The sequence below is a fragment of the Canis aureus genome, chromosome 14, assembly GCF_053574225.1.
Source record: "Canis aureus isolate CA01 chromosome 14, VMU_Caureus_v.1.0, whole genome shotgun sequence".
Classification (NCBI taxonomy): domain Eukaryota; kingdom Metazoa; phylum Chordata; class Mammalia; order Carnivora; family Canidae; genus Canis; species Canis aureus.
This window is the reverse complement of record NC_135624.1, coordinates 14409504-14425999: the sequence shown is the minus strand read 5'-3', so window position 1 is coordinate 14425999 and position 16496 is coordinate 14409504. Positions and strand designations below refer to the sequence as shown.

The 16496-nt window shown below is 35.3% G+C and overlaps 1 long non-coding RNA gene across 5 annotated transcripts in view; it reads left to right on the top strand.

Annotated features, from left to right (window-relative positions):
- Window positions 1-228: 228 nt before the first annotated feature.
- Window positions 229-16496, top strand: part of LOC144283199 (uncharacterized) — a 202558-nt gene continuing 186290 nt past the window's right edge. For 2 of the 5 annotated variants that reach the window (XR_013351620.1, XR_013351617.1), the window contains exon 1: window positions 232-952. This is a non-coding gene — a long non-coding RNA (uncharacterized LOC144283199). Of the gene's footprint in view, window positions 953-16496 lie in introns of all 5 variants that reach the window. The other 3 variants (XR_013351621.1, XR_013351618.1, XR_013351619.1) reach the window with 3 other exon arrangements.

The window sequence follows — 16496 nt, the reverse complement described above, 5'->3', positions numbered from 1 at the left end:
GTGCCTGACTCAAAAGTTGTTTTAGTAGGCTCCACAGGTGAAGCCTGAAGCCAGGCTTGAACTCTTGACCTTGAGATCAAGACCGGAGCTGAGATCAAGCGTCCGCTGCTCACAGCGGACTGAGCCGGACTGAGCCACCCAGGAACCCTGACCTCAAAAGTTCTTATAAAAAGGAATGACCTGAGCAACGACGACAGCCTAGGTAGCTTTGATGGCTCATCTCTCCACAAAAAACAGCGAAAAAAATGAGCAAAAAGTGCCAGAATCAATTTGCTGGACCTCTGGAAAACAGGGAGGGGCTTAGAGAAATCAAGTAAACGCTAAATCCAGGAAAATTCACCTTTGAAATGGTAGAGGTGTGCAGCTTGTTCGCTCGTCCTTCTCTACCGCGCTCCCCACGGCCCCCAGTCTCGGCAGCCCAGCAGCACGTGACCCGGCTCTGGACCCAGCAGAAGAGACGGCACAGAACTTGCGTCTGTTGGAACCTGTCTCGAGCTGCCCGAAGAACCGACGTGTAACCGCATTTCGCTTTGTTACACCTAAAGTGGAGCTCTCTCAGGGCGGAAAGCGAGCTATGATGAGAGCATTCCTCGAAAAGTGTTGAAAGGCCAGGGAAAAACCCCTCTGGGACACATGATGCCAGTTCAGGCAAACAGTGAACATGATGGTGTCTGGAGGGGAGAAAAGAAAGCTGAAGAGAGAGACTCTTTGGAGGTAAGTGAGGGACTGAAAAGCTCTCGCAGGTGCTGACAAATATACACCGCCTGATGCAAGTGCTGCGCATCCGCACCCCCGGGCGCAGGCTCAGAAAAGACCCGCGAAGACCAAAGCTTTCGCCTCTGGCTTGTCTTCATCCCACCCGGGAGAGGAGAGTGCTAACCGCGGTGAACGGAGCAGCCCACCCAAGTGTCAGAAGAATAACTAACAGAGCCAATCTGCAAAGACAGGGAAGGTAAAGGTATATATTTTCTTACTTCTTCTTTGTCTTCTTCCAACACCCCCCACCCCACCTCCCCTTTTGCTCAAGGCATTTAAGAAAACCTTTGTCAACAGGCAACTTGTACCTGCTGCACAGCTTTCTTTTGTTCCAGGCTCTGCTCAAAACTAGCTGCTTCTCCAGTCAATCAGTAAATGAGACACAATAGCACACCCAAATGAGGAACATGTTGCCTTTAAAATTCTAAAGGCCATTTTACCTCTCTGTGTGTGTGTGTGTGTGTGTGTTTCTGTGGTAGGAGGGGCAGGGTACAGTAACTCATACCCTTATACCCTCATACCCTTAGAGGGTAGAGTTTGGCCAACCATTGGGCCTCTAGAAATTTCAGTGAGGTGAAAGGCCCTTGAATTGTTGGATTTGTCTAAATTAGTTGTATTTCCTGATTCCTAGGTCCAATCAGCATAATGTCATCAATGTTAAAGATCCGTGTGCTGTCTTGTGGAAGGGAAAGAGGATCAAAATGTCTCTTGACTAAATTCATATGTCTGGAGAGCTAATATATCTCTGAGATATTTTGCTCTCCTTGCCAGCTGATAGAAAAACGCTCTAGTGCTCCTTACCAACAGCTATAGAGCAAGAAGCATTTTCCAGATCAATAGCTGCGTACGGGGTAGTAGGGAACTTCGTTTCAAGTAATGAAAACACATTTGCGACAGCAACTGCAATTTGAGACACCACTTGATTAAGGTTATAATAATCCACTGTTATTGAGTATACCATTATAAACTCACCAACATTATAGATCTTTGCAAATCAGTGCTCTGATTTGTGCCTACGTTCTAGAATTCATTAGCATAACCATGCTCACCTTATCTTTGACAATTAAGTACAGTCACTAAGGCACTGTTAACCAGGCTCCCATTATGACTATTACATTTTAGGGGTTACAGTTTGCTGGTAGTAATTTCTGCCCTAGTCTCTAGTCTACAAACAAGACACAACATAGAGCTTTTCAAGAATGCTGGGCTTCTCTCATAGATACATTTCTCATAGTCAAGGTGGAAAATATGTACTTTGAAGCAGATCTACATAAGTATACTCTGGCATTCCAGTATTCCTAATGTCTGGACACCTGCCTCTATATTATACCAAGGCAGTTTTAGCATTTTAACTTCATTTAGTATGGGCTATATTTGACCTTTCAAAACCCTCAAACTTATACATCAAATCCAGGATCTCTCCTTAGTGAACAATATCAATAAATTCAGCCTGACACAACTTTATATTTTGGCCATTAGGATTCACTATCCTTATGATCCCAGTTCCACACATATTCACTACATTTTATTCTGCATAAATTGTATAAAAATCCAGATATGTGGGAGTATCATGCCATTTCTCATGAGTCAAACTTTGTATCTCATCCTGTGTAGCTTATTGGGATTTGAGTCTAGTTATAGTCTAAAACCAAAGATTGATGATAGGGCTAGGTCCTGAGTAGAATCAGCAGTGACTTGCTAGGCAACTACCCCAGGAGATGCAATTACAGGTTCTCTAGGTGAAAGAGAGTTAACCCACACAGGCAGGGGAGGAATAGCTGCTGCTTCTGGCAAAGACGACCAAGCAGCATTGGTGGGTTCAATGTCTCCAGCTTCATCAAAATCTGCCCATATCTCAAAATCTCAATTTTCAGGATCCTATTCCCTCCTCATCCATAACTTCACTTTAGGAAGACATATTTAATCTGTAGAGCAGATCAACCTATGGGGTTGATAATTCAATTTGTTTTGTAATTCAACCACTCGAAGTATTTATGGGTTTGATTTTCAGAAATTTCTGAATTTTTTCAAGTCATAGGAGATAGTGATTTATTTCAGGACATATAGAGATTTTAAGTCATTAACACACAGAGCTGGGAATTTGGAGCCCTGAGATCTTTGTTACCCACTTTCTTCTCACAGGACCAACAAGCCAATTCTATTTTACTCCTTAGTTTGAATAAAATATTCTAAGGTAGTAAATACATGATCATGTGGAACCTTGCTTTCTGTAAGCATATGATTAGGAATATCCAATGGCAGTATTTTCATATTGCCATTGTCACATTATGCCATGGACTCTCAGTGCCCTCTTGATTACTAAACATACAGTCATTAGTGCCTTTAAATCTAATCAGATTAGAGAACCGATTCCATACCAAAATCAATTCAGGAAACTTGTCTTTAAGATTGTATTCCTCTAGAACTATTTCAGGTACCAAAATATTTATCAGTCAGGGTTCAGCCAGAGAATCAGAACTAGTAGGGAATATATTGATATCTATTGCAATAGATTAATTTATATAATTGTGGATCTGGCTAGACAAGTGTGAAATTCCTACTGCAGAACACCAGGCACCCTTGGACATAAGCTGAAGTTGCTGTCCACAAGCACTTATCTTCATCTTCAGAGAAGACTCACCTCTGCTTTTTAACTGATTGAAGCAGGATCACCTGCAAGATTATCTATGATAATTCCCTTACCTAAAGTCAATTGATTATGGACTTTAATCACATCTACGAACTACCTAGATTACTGTTTGACTGAATAAATGGAAAACTGCAGCATAGCTAGATTGACATACACGCAAGAAGACCATCTCGTGTATAAATGTATGTATCTATATTACTCACAGAATCTTGAAGGAGCAATCAGCAATTTTTATTATTAAAATAAACCTACATGCATATATCAATTTTATTTGTAAGGTAATGGATCTTTTGACTTTCATATCAGTTACAAGATAAGGCTGACTGCTATCCTTATTTAAATTTGATTTTGCTGTTAAAGTTTTAATGGATGCAATAGATTAGAAATAGCAAAATTAAGAATCATTATAACTAATTTGGTTGGAACACTAGAAAATTTTGTAGTTCATTGAATTTGGATCCCATATTTTATAACAATTATGTATCATTAAACACTAGACTTACATGCCCCATGGGATGCCTAGATACCTAAAATCTATTTGAAGTATTAAACTTCACCTTGAATTCAGTGTAGGACATACATAAAGCGAAATCCATCCATCCTGTTTAAATTACTCCTCTTTCTGTCTTTTTCCACTTATTGCTAAGTATATATTTCTGCTCTACAGTTTAAATATGTCTGTTTGCATTAATAACGAATAAGAAAGCAAATGGATTTTTAAGTAAAGAGACATTAAGTCTTATCTTAATACTAATTCTTAAGTTTAGACAAAATTTTTATGTATGATTAATTTGGAACTAATATGATAAAGAAAAAACCCTTGAGATGCCTGGGTGGCTCAGGGGTTGGGGATGTGCCTTCTGCTCAGGGCATGATCCTGGAGTCCCAGATCGAGTCCCATATTGGGCTCCCTGCTTCTCCCTCTGCCTATGTCTCTGCCTCTCTCTGTGTGTCTCATGAACAAAAAAATAAAATCCTCAAAAATAAAAAGAAAAATCCCTCCAACCTCTCATGTTACTTTAAAAAAAATAAATCTCAAAGTGTTTACTTTGTTGGTAAGATTTCAAAGACAATTATTGTTAGGAAAATATCTTAATTTCTTGTAAATTGGTAAAAATGATGAGCCCCTAAATTATAGATGAGAAAAGTGAGGCATAAGGAAAAAATAGACAAAGTTAAAATATTTTGAAAAGTATTTATACATGAGAGACACCTAACTCTGGGAAACGAACAGGGGTAGTAGAAAAGGAGGTGGGCAGGGGTTTGGGGTACTGGGTGATGGGCACTGAGGGAGGCACTTGGAGGGATGAACACTGGGTGTTATGCTATATGTTGGCAAATTGAACTCCAATTAAAAAATAAATATAAAAAATAATAATATAATGGGTTAAAAAAAAGAGAAGTAGTTATATAAAACTAGTATTTCTGTAACATAAAAGGTATAATAAATTAGGATTTACAGAATATGGCCTATTCATCTATCTGAAATGTATATTTGTTGTTTTTTTTTTTTTGTATATTTGTTTATACTAGAATGACTCTTTTGGAGTAAGAGCAGTTACATATCACCTCTTTTGGTATACTTCTGTGTTTTTAGTCTTTTTCCTTCAATGAGTATGTGTGATATATAAAAGATAGAAAATAAACTATGATATAAATTTAAAAAAAGAATGATTATAACTAATTTGGAATTTCATCTATTATTTTTTCCCAATATAAGGAAGGATACTGTACAAGACAAAAAATTACCGACTGATATAGAGTGTTGGCATGTATATATTAGTTATTCTTATGCATTGCATTAAGAATGTATTACAGAGATTTATAAAATGTACTCTATTGATCGACCAAGTCTTTTGGCTCAGTTGGATACATAAGATATGCATAAAACACATATGGAAATAGAGTTATCATAGCACAGGTTATCATAGCATAAGTTACAACTTAGCCAGAAAAATGTAACTTTTCCACTTGTACAATTATTTACTGACTTTTTTTTTTTAAATCAGTGAACTTTACTAAGGCTTTTGGAATTTAAAGATATGAGACCTCCATGTAATTTCTCAAAACTTAATTTGTAGATAGCAATTAAATTTATTGTCTTTAAATCAAAGTATTCTATAAAAATATAATCCAATTGAATGCTATTGAAAAGCTAGGCAGGGATCCCTGGGTGGCGCAGCGGTTTGGCGCCTGCCTTTGGCCCAGGGCGCCATCCTGGAGACCCGGGATCGAATCCCACGTCGGGCTCCCGGTGCATGGAGCCTGCTTCTCCCTCTGCCTGTGTCTCTGCCTCTCTCTCTCTCTCTCTGTGACTATCATAAAAAAAAAAAAAAAAATATCCCATATATTTCAAAAAAAAAAAAAAAAAGAAAAGCTAGGCAAAGAGAATACAATTCACAGAATAGTACATGAATCACTGTATTAAATAATATTGATTCATTATTCCAACCTAAGTTTGTAATCATCTCAAATCATAATCCTCTCTACTTTTTCTTTTTTCTTTCTCTTTTGATGGTACTTCCCAGAGAACTATTAAATAATATTGAGGTAGCTGAAGTGTCAAAATGTCCAACATGATTTAAGTAATTTATGTAACTGACTCCGATTTATTTGGAAAGTTATTAAATTATTCAAAAACATTCCTAAAATTGGCTTACTTCCAAAAGATTATATTGCCAGTCATGGTGATTCATTGGATCACTAGCTGATCAAGAATTCTGGAGTTAATAATTTCATGATCTTGAAATAGTTTGCCTAGTAAAACCGGGAAGAGGCATTGATAGAAAACTATCAGTGACCATTTTATTGAAATTTTTATCAATTTCATTGAAATTTGTACATCTACAGGGCTTTGTCAAAAATTTTAAAATGTTCTAAAATAAATATCATACCTAAAATCAAATATTTACTCTTATTTAAATTTTCTGTAAAGGCATCAAAATACTCAGTAATGGTAATTTTTGCTCAGTCTCATTATTTTTCTTTCTACAATATTATTTTGCTATTCTTCTTAGAAATTATTATAGTCTCACTTTTATAATGACTATATTATTACTTTATAAACTGAACAAATGACTGAAGATTTAAAACTAAAATCTTTCCTCATCCGCATTACCCATCATTTTGAGGGATTGAAAGTGTCAGAATATAATAATATACATCAAATGAAAGATCTATGCCTGCTATGAATATTTACCTTTAAGGCTAGAACATCTTTTTAGAAATATGTTTTTAGCTACAAAGTTCATAATGAAGATGATTTTATTTTTTACAGGTGGGAAAACATGTCTGTACTAATAAGAGCAAATTAGAATAAAGCAGAAAATATCCTGTGCCAAAATTTGACACGTAGGCAAAGCAGATCTAGAAAAGTGTAATAAAAATAAGGTCTCAGTATTATTTTCTGACAGTTTAAAAAATCATAATAATAAAATTTGCATTTTGGATGCATAATATATTCCTGAAGTTATATAATATAAATTATTTTAAAAGTAACTTGATAAAAAATTAGGAAACATTGCATTAAGTTACATCTAAGTTTATTCTTATAGTTAATTATTATAGCTATCTTACTATAATTTTGAGTTCTTAAATGAACAGTGCATATCTTAGCATAATAGCATCTTAAATACTGAATATTTTTTAAAAACTACACAGAAGTTTAATATGAAAAAGTAAAAACTAGACACATTTCTCTGAAGTACTGACTAACAGTATCCTGAAAATGTTGAATTTACACTAATTTTTTTTAGCTTAGTCCACTGTGGACTGTAATAACACACTGTAGCTATTTAATAATGATTTGGAAAATGTATGAATTAAGACAATGATTCAGAGATAATTATTTTCAAATTGGATTCAGACCAAATGGCATTAAGTAATTTTATAAACTCATGTTCATGCCTTCATTAATCATGTTATTTAAAATGTATTTAGCAAGCACAAAATATGGACTCTGTTTTAAGAGGATGGCATTAAAAATTGAATAGAATATGGTGGTTTACTCTAAAAAAATAATCCAAATGTTACTGGGATGCAGATGTATTAGTTTTGTATGGCCACTATAACAAATTGCCATAAGCTTAGTGGCTTAAAACAATGCAAATTTATTTTCACACAAACCTAGAAGCCACATGTTTAAAATTAAGGTGTCACCAAGGCCGCATTCCCTCTGGAGACTCTAGAAGATAATCTGTTTCTTGATTCTAGCTTCTGCTGGATGGCAGCAATTCTCGGTTTATGGCTATTTCACTCCCAATTTCTGCCTCCATTTTCACATCCCTCTGAATCTTGGTTTTATGTTGAAATAACACTCTATGGGAAGATGGAGAATACTTGAAATGATGGTGGTATTCTCTAATATAGGGCATACTAGAGGTAGATTAGTTTTAGGGGAAAAGATCAAGTTTCATTTGTTTATGTTGAAATAAAATTTATTTATGACATCTAGGAAGGTATTTTAAGTATGTAATTAGATATTTTGGCCTGGAGATAGAGGTATAAATATGTGGGTCTTCTGAGTACAGATATTAATTTAAAACATAAATACTTTGGTATTCTAAATTAAGATGAGACAGTGCAAGTAAAGTGACCCTAGGGCCAAACCTTGAGGATCAATTAATAGCTGAATAACAGAACATGAGTTTACAAAGAACAGAGAGGAGTATGGCAAAGAGAATTATGAAAGAAATATGGAAAATGAATTAGAGGAGATAATGGGATATATTGTTTAAAGGAAGAAGTAGCAAGGATTGTTTCTTTCTTAAGTAAAAAAATCTGGCTACACTAGGAAAAAAGAAAAAAAAAGGCCTGTTCTCCTTTAAGTAAACAAGAGACATTTTAATAATTGCTTTCTAGCAATCAGCTTTTATTTGCCTTAATATAAGCTTTGAAGCAGTTATCTTAGTGTTCACTACCCTGTAATGATGTTAAGAGGTCAAGTGAGATTAGTAATTAGAATGTCCGTTGGATTTAGCAGTATGTATGCCATTGTTGTGATCACAACAAGCTATACCTGTGGGAGATGAAATCAAACCAAAGTACGGAATGGGAGATTGAGGAATAAGGATTGGAAGTGCAAAGTCTAAAGCGTTTTTTGAGGAGGCTAGAAAGTCTATAATTGGAATGATCTATGAATTTATTGTGTATTGTATCGCTTCTAGTTTCTAATAACAAGGACAAATATGACCAAAATAAAAGTTAACCTGAAGAACCAAAATGAGAGACAGTGGCATGGTATACATAAAAAGGAAAGGGAAATGGGTAGTTCTTATAAAAGAAGAATGGAAGCCTCAGGACAGTATGTTATTTTGTCCTTAAAGAGGATGACTGACATTTCTCTATTAAAATTGCATGGTAAAAAAAATAAAATAAAAATAAAATTGCACGGTAATATAATAACATATAGGCAGACATACATGTGTGTATGTTGGTATTGGTATTGAGAATACCAGGGGTGGGTGCCATTTTCTTTCGTTTGTTCATGTATACAAAGGGAGTGGGAAAAGGTAAGAAAATAAGTGGTATGCAGGAACAATAGAAAATGTGTGATGTAATGATTATTAAATAACATAAAATTTCAAAGTATTCTTGGTGGGGGCAGTTATGTAAGGTTTCTGTGTATGATGTGAGTTTTCCATAAGTGCTTTCTGCTCAAATATATATGACAACATAAGGATGCTTAGGTTTTTGTGAAATGGAGCTTTATCTAGACAGGAAAAAAGCCTTTGGTCAAGAGTATTATTCAAATGATTATGTGTTAACTCTATTACAGTACAAAGATAAATGTTGAAATATGAGTCCCGAGGTAAGTTGAGACAGAGTGAGGGAGACAATAAATAGAAGGTGAACAAGTGGATTGTATATACCTAAATAATATCTAAAAACATATAGAAATATTTCCTATAGGATTTCATTGTGCTTAGTTTGGAAATAGCAAAGACTTTGTCTGGGTTTGTTGGACTCCTATTAGGAGCTCAGTGACCTAACACACTGCGAGGCATCTCAACCAAGCCTGATTTAGAAAACTCTAGTAGATGAAGTCCTATTCAGGATACAGTACAGTATTTACCAAAAGAAAGATAAAATGTAGTTCACATGTTTCCAAAAATTATCTAAATAATACTGAGAAAGCCTGGTAAGAAATTCTACTTACAGTAATTTGGACAAATTAAGTTAACTGAAAAAGCATCCAACTTCAGAACATCAAAAATGCTGGATAAAGTAAAATACACATCCCTTTTATCTAAACTTATAATAAAACAAGGGAAATAATGACAGACCAAAACCAGGATTCCAAAGTGGAAACATAATTTTGAGACCCTAATGGATATTAGATCCTTTGCCAAAACCCCAGCATTATGTTTTAATATTCGTACAGAAAAGATAGACTCTTTTTTTTTTTAATTTTTATTTATTTATGATAGTCACAGAGAGAAAAAGAGAGAGGGGCAGAGACAGAAGCAGGCTCCATGCACCGGGAGCCCGATGTGGGATTCGATCCCGGGTCTCCAGGATCGCACCCTGGGCCAAAGGCAGGTGCCCAACCGCTGCACCACCCGGGGATCCCAAAGATAGACTCTTAACTATAGAGAACAAACTGATGGTTACCAGAGGGGAGGTGGGCGGGGGGACAGGTTAAATAGATGAGGTAAATCTGTTGTGATGAGCACTGGGTGTTGTATGTAAGTGTTGAATCACTAAATCGTACACCTGAAACTAATATTACACTGTATGTTAACTAAATGGAATTTAAATAAAAACTTAAAAAAAAAAGACAAGAGCTTAGATGTACTAATGTTAGAGACTACTTTATTAAGTATGAACCTGAATGAATAGAGCATCAATGAAAGAGTGGACAGGAAAATCTTGGCATCCTAGAAAAAGAAGGCTATCTTCTTAAACTCAGGTCTACATAGGAAAAAATAATAGTGAAAAGTTCTTTTACAAATCTGTGATTTTTATATTGCATTCACAATGGTGTAAGGTTTAATATTATACTACCTGAATGGTCTGGTTTAAAAATTAAATTAAAGTGGTCTCAGGTTGCCAATAAACACAGATGCTTAAATAATGCAAGAGCAAATCCTCTCTGGAAAAACAGATCTATTCAAGTCCTCATGATCCTTGACAATGATATCAACCGTGAGTTTACAATAAAACACTTTAAAACATGGAGAAACACGTTGATATAAATAGAAACAAAGGGAATGGAGTTTGCAAGTACTTCAGATATTGGAGTTTCCACATACAAATGTTAGAATACAAGAAAAATAATGTAAAAACACAAAGCAAACATTAATAATAAGAAAGCTAATATAGTTATATTAGTGTGAAATAATATAGATATCATGGCTAAAGGCCTAAAAGGGATGCAGAGCATTTGCTTAATGATAAAGAGTTTAATGCAGTAAGAAATTGCATTTAAAGCATTGAAAACTGCTTCAGGGATCCCTGAGTGGCTCAGTGGTTTAGCATTTGCCTTCAGCCCAGGGTGTCATCCTGAGGTCCTGGGATCGAGTCCCACATCAGGCTCCCTGCATGGAGCCTGCTTCTCCCTCTACCTGTGTCTCTGCCTATCTGTCTGTGTATGTCTCTCATGAATAAATAAATAAAATCTTAAAAAACTTCTTCAATTTAAAACTTCAGTAAATCATAAAAATAATCTCAAGTTATGTAAGACTAAATTTTGCAGAAAGGTGGAAAAATGGACAAATACACTTGCATTTGCAGATTCAAAAATTTCTCTTGAGTAACTGATATATTAAACAGGCAGTTTAGTAAGGATAAAAGGATCATCTAAAGATGTATGCAAACATACTTACACAATAAACTGTAAAAACTTATTTCAAGCCCATCATATATTGACAATTAAAAATTGACTGCCAATTGAAAGGATACAGAACTAAAACCTTATATTAACTGTAATAAAACTAATTTGGAAATTCATTTAAAATTTATTGAAAACTTTCCATAGTAATGGGATTCAGTTGAATCTTTATTTAAATGTAAACATAGTTCATGTATATGAGAATCAAAGGACTGAAAGCCAATGATCAAAAGATCCAACCTAGTAATTTAGAAGGGAAGGCCAGCACAGCAAATTAAAGAAAATAAAAGAAAAAGATAAACATAATATCAGAATTATGTAGCCAGGGATCCCTGGGTGGCACAGTGGTTTGGCGCCTGCCTTTGGCCCAGGGTGCGATCCTGGAGACCCGGGATCGAATCCCACGTCGGGCTCCCGAGGTGCATGGAGCCTGCTTCTCCCTCTGCCTATGTCTCTGCCTCTCTCTCTGTGACTATCATAAATAAATAAAATTTTTAAAAAAAGAATTATGTAGCCAAATATTGCTTCTTTGAATGTTCATTATTTTCGTGACTTGGATATACAGAAAAATAGAATGTATTAGAAAGCTCTAGGGAGACATAGGTACAAATGAAGGACAAATTAAGTGACAGATTGGAAGAAAAATAGAAACACAATTTTACCTATAAACTTAAAAATTTAAATTGTAACAGTCTAGTTATTATCAAACATATCAAGAAGAAACTCGAAAATTTAAATATTTCTATAATTTAGAATTTTATAATTGAAAAATCGATGTTCATATAGAACTTGAATCACTAGTTAAAAATTGTCATGAACAGCATCAAAGCAAAACTAGGTGACAGTGGTGTATACATGAGAATATTAAAATAGGAATAAGTGGAGGTCAGGCACTGAATAGCAAAAGGGAGTCTGGGTGGCACAGTCAGTTGAGCGTCCAACTCTTGGTTTTGGCTCAGGTCCTGATCTCGGGGTTGTGAGATCCAGCCTTACATCTGGCTCCATACTCAGCAGAGTCTGCTTGAGATTCTCTCCGTCTCCCTCTGCCTCTCCCCGCCCTCTCTCTCTCTCTCTAAATAAATAAATCTTAAAAACAAAACAACAACAACAACACTGAACAGCAAGTCAATTGCATAATGTATCAACAGCTGTGAGGAAGAAGTAGTAGGAAGACAGATTTATGAAGGGCTTGATAACTAGAAAACATAGAGATTTCCAATAGGTGCTCACCTTCAAAGTGAAGGATCATAAATGCTTATGGAAATCTCAGCAGGACAGTTTGATAAGAGTAGCCCAAAATGTGGGGGGCTTGGTGGCTATAATTTCCAACACAAATACTTGCACTAAGAACAAATTCCTGGGAGTAAAATCAAAGAGAAAAGAAGAGGAACAGTAAGGGCAATTGAAAAAGAAAGTACAGATAAAAACAAAAGGGTAGAAAACAAGGCACATTTTAGAAATTTTTATAAAGACACATTTTTAAAAATTGCTTGTGATTACAACAGAAGAAGAAACATTAGAACCATGAAGCTAAGGGAAACTATCTTCCCCTCAATACTGATTATTCCCTTCTCAGAGTATAGATCTGGGGTTTGTCAGCTTACACACTATTGAGATTTTGGACCAGACAATTCTTTATTGTGGGAGGCAATCCTATGCATTGTAGGATTGGTAGCCATATCCTTGGTCTTACCCACTAGCTGCCAATGGCAATCCACCAGTTACGATAACCAGAAATGTCTGCAAACACTTCCAGATGCCCCTCAGTGATAAAATTATCACTATTGGAGAGATCATCTCACCTAAGCATTAGCGATAGAAAAGAGTTGTGGCTGAATGCCACACAAGTCATTGCCAGAACAAGAGGGAGAAAGAGAGTGAATGTCCTTATCCACAATGATGGCAAATGAGAAAAAAATGTGTCCACAAAACACATACTCAGAAGAACCAAAAGAAGTAAAAAAAAAAAAAAAAGTTATGAACAAAAGCATAAATAACAATTAGGAAAATTTTAGAAATGAGTTATGACAAAAGGGTGATCTGAAACGGAAATTGACAAAGCATAGATAAAACTTTTTGAGAAAAGTTAAATGTAATGTAATGAGGGCCAAAGTAGAAGGAATACAAGAATGAGGAAACACCATGGGTGTGGACCCATGACCATCAGATCCACTGATGTATTACATATCACACCATCCAGAAGACTAGGGAATTTCTTTAGAGTTGATACTGCCATCTTTGGAAGAGCCAGGGAAACTTCATTGCAGCGTTGAAATGCAAAAGTGTATTTATAGATCAAACAGGGTATCCAATATCCTTTGCAATAGTCTGAAAATCTAACATTTAAAATGTAATAATAAAATTGAGGATTATTCTAAGGCAAAATTGCCAAGCAAAATGAAAAATCTTTTTTCCTTTAGCTTTTCCATCCATATTTACATTGACCATTTCCTGGATTATTATTATTTCAGCTTAGCTTCAATATTTCTTTAAACTCTAAATTTATTTATAGGTTACCAACTATCTATTAATCTGAATAATATTCATTATTATCTGTTTGCTGAGGGTGACAAAACTTAATAGTATGATGTGGTATGCTTTTAATATTTCCATTTAATGTATATTACTTTAGTGGAATTCTTCCAAAACTGTTAAGATAATTTTCTTAGCTAAGAAATTCTAATACTGATTGGATGGAGGTGCATACTGGAGGTTCAGTAGAGGTACTTGATGAAATTAAAAATCAAAGAGTAGAAATTGACACTTTTAAGCATTACCTTCCAACACTAGTCAGACTAAACACATACTAAATTATTAAATATTCTTCAAAATAAAGGGAAGATATTCCAATAGTCAGAGGAATGTATGTTTTAATGGAGACCTTTATTCTGATAAAATTCTACTCTCTATTGTGTGGTAAAAAGAGAATGCTATGTTCTTGGAAAGCATACAGATGCTGACAATAAAGAATACTTTTCTGGGATCCCTGGGTGGCGCAGCGGTTTGGCGCCTGCCTTTGGCCCAGGGCGCGATCCTGGAGATCCGGGATCGAATCCCATGTCAGGCTCCCGGTGCATGGAGCCTGCTTCTCCCTCTGCCTGTGTCTCTGCCTCTCTCTCTCTCACTGTGTGCCTATCATGAATAAATAAAAATTAAAAAAAAAAAAAAGAATACTTTTCTAAAACTAGAAGGTATGTTGTAATAAAAACTGCATTATGGTGATAGGCAAAGAAGGATCATCTTTAGAAACTAAAATAGTGTATAAAAAATGTCAAAGTTTAGGGACATGGACTACAAATTTTAGTTAACAATTGTTAGATATGAAACAGCAAGATATGTATCAAACAAATAAGCCTCACATGTTTACAGATTTAGTATGCCAAGGCTATTCAGTGGCTTTAATGGTATCATTATATTAACTAGCTTATTAATCACTACTCATTTTTGAATATTTGAAATGAAATTCTGAAAAGAAATATTTTGTGTAAAAACGGTATCGTGAAATTGTCACGTGCCAATCGAGGAAAACTTGTTGAAGCATACACTTCTCTTGTGTAAACGGCGAGCTCCAAATCCCAGTTCAACTGGCTATAGTTTAGAAATCCAACTCTGCATCAGTGTATAACTTAAAAGAGATCTATGCGCCAAAGGGAACCATGCATTTTTCTAGGAGTCAAATCAAGGAATTATGACAGAGCAGAATAAGTTTATGTTATTTTTTAAGATTATATCTATTTATTAGAGAGAGAGAGAGAGAGAGGAAGAAGCAGGCTCTATGGAGGGAGCCTGACGTGGGACTCCATCCTGGGTCTCCAGGATCACACCCTGGGCGGAAGGCAGCGCTAAACCACTAAGCCACCGGGGCTGCCCTGTTATTTTTTATTTAAAGAGAAAAATCAGTAGTTTTCTAATAGATGCTTTCTTCCTGGGATAGCATGATGTCTTCTAGAATAGTTTCACTCCTCTAATGTATCAGCATTTTTAATGAAGCAAGTCATAACACTTCCAACATATTTTTACTTTTTAATGTTAGTCTTTTAATTTTTAAAAAATTAACACCAACATTTTTAAACATACTCTAAAAGAAATGTTAAAGGTTTCTCTAACATTCATTCGTAGTGAATTTTTGATATAATTTTCAACACCCGGTTTAAAGAAATGTATCTGAATTTGAAAAGGCAGTTGTGTTGAAGTCAAGGAAAGAGCAAAATTTTAAAATAGTTATACATTATGAATGTTTAAAATCACCTAGTTATTCCTTGTGAAATTGTTGGTTTTATTTTGGAAAAAATCTAAACTATGCTCAGTGTTAAATTTATATGAAGGAATAACATTTGAAAAACAAGTATTAATTATTTACTTGATGGTACATGATACTAAGCCCTTCTGGAAAATTAATACAAATCATGAGATACTTCTCACATAGGCATTAGAAGAAATTTGCTTGAAAATTGTCCAAGAGGAACTTAGTTATAATCTGTAAGGAAGACATTTATTAAAGATTCAGCTTGAACAGCTTTATATGAACTTCACAGAGGGCACTTGGCCCTTAAATCCTCAGATACTGTCAATGGCTTTGTCTGTTCTTGTGACTGACATGTCAGCTTTCATTTCTGAATCTCAAAATCCCTGATGAATCTATATTCTTTCTGGTTCCTGATATCTCAATCTCACTCAAAGATGATACAATATTTTGCACAATTTTTGGTATATAGACCTTTAAAAATTTAGGATGTATTTACCAATTTCTACTTCTACATTTATATTCCCTCCCTCCCCTTCCACCCCTCCCACCCTTCCTCTCTCTGTTTCCTCCCTCCCTTCCTTCCTTCCTTCCTTCCTTCCTTCCTTCCTTCCTTCCTTCCTTCCTTCCTTCCTTCCTTCCTTCCTTCCTTCCCTAAGAGCTGAGAAGAGAAAGCAGGCAGGTAAACAGTGGTATGTATTTTTAAATGTCACCTCCTACAACCTTTCCTGTTCACTGGCTTCTCTGCACTACTAATAGTGGATTCAGCATCAAAGGTGAAACCAAAAAATAGGCTGAATGTAGGACTAGAACTTTGCTCTCCTCTGCCTCAGGAAAAACACTTCAGCAAAGCCACAGATTAGATATCGTGTGCTAAGTGGCTATAGCAAGCAAAACACTGGGTGAATATCTAGGATAAACACAAAGTGTTAAGCATCCTTTGCTTTGAAGAACTTATATTTTGCATATACAAATTTTCAAAAAGGAAACAACTGAGTTATAAATAGACAATAATA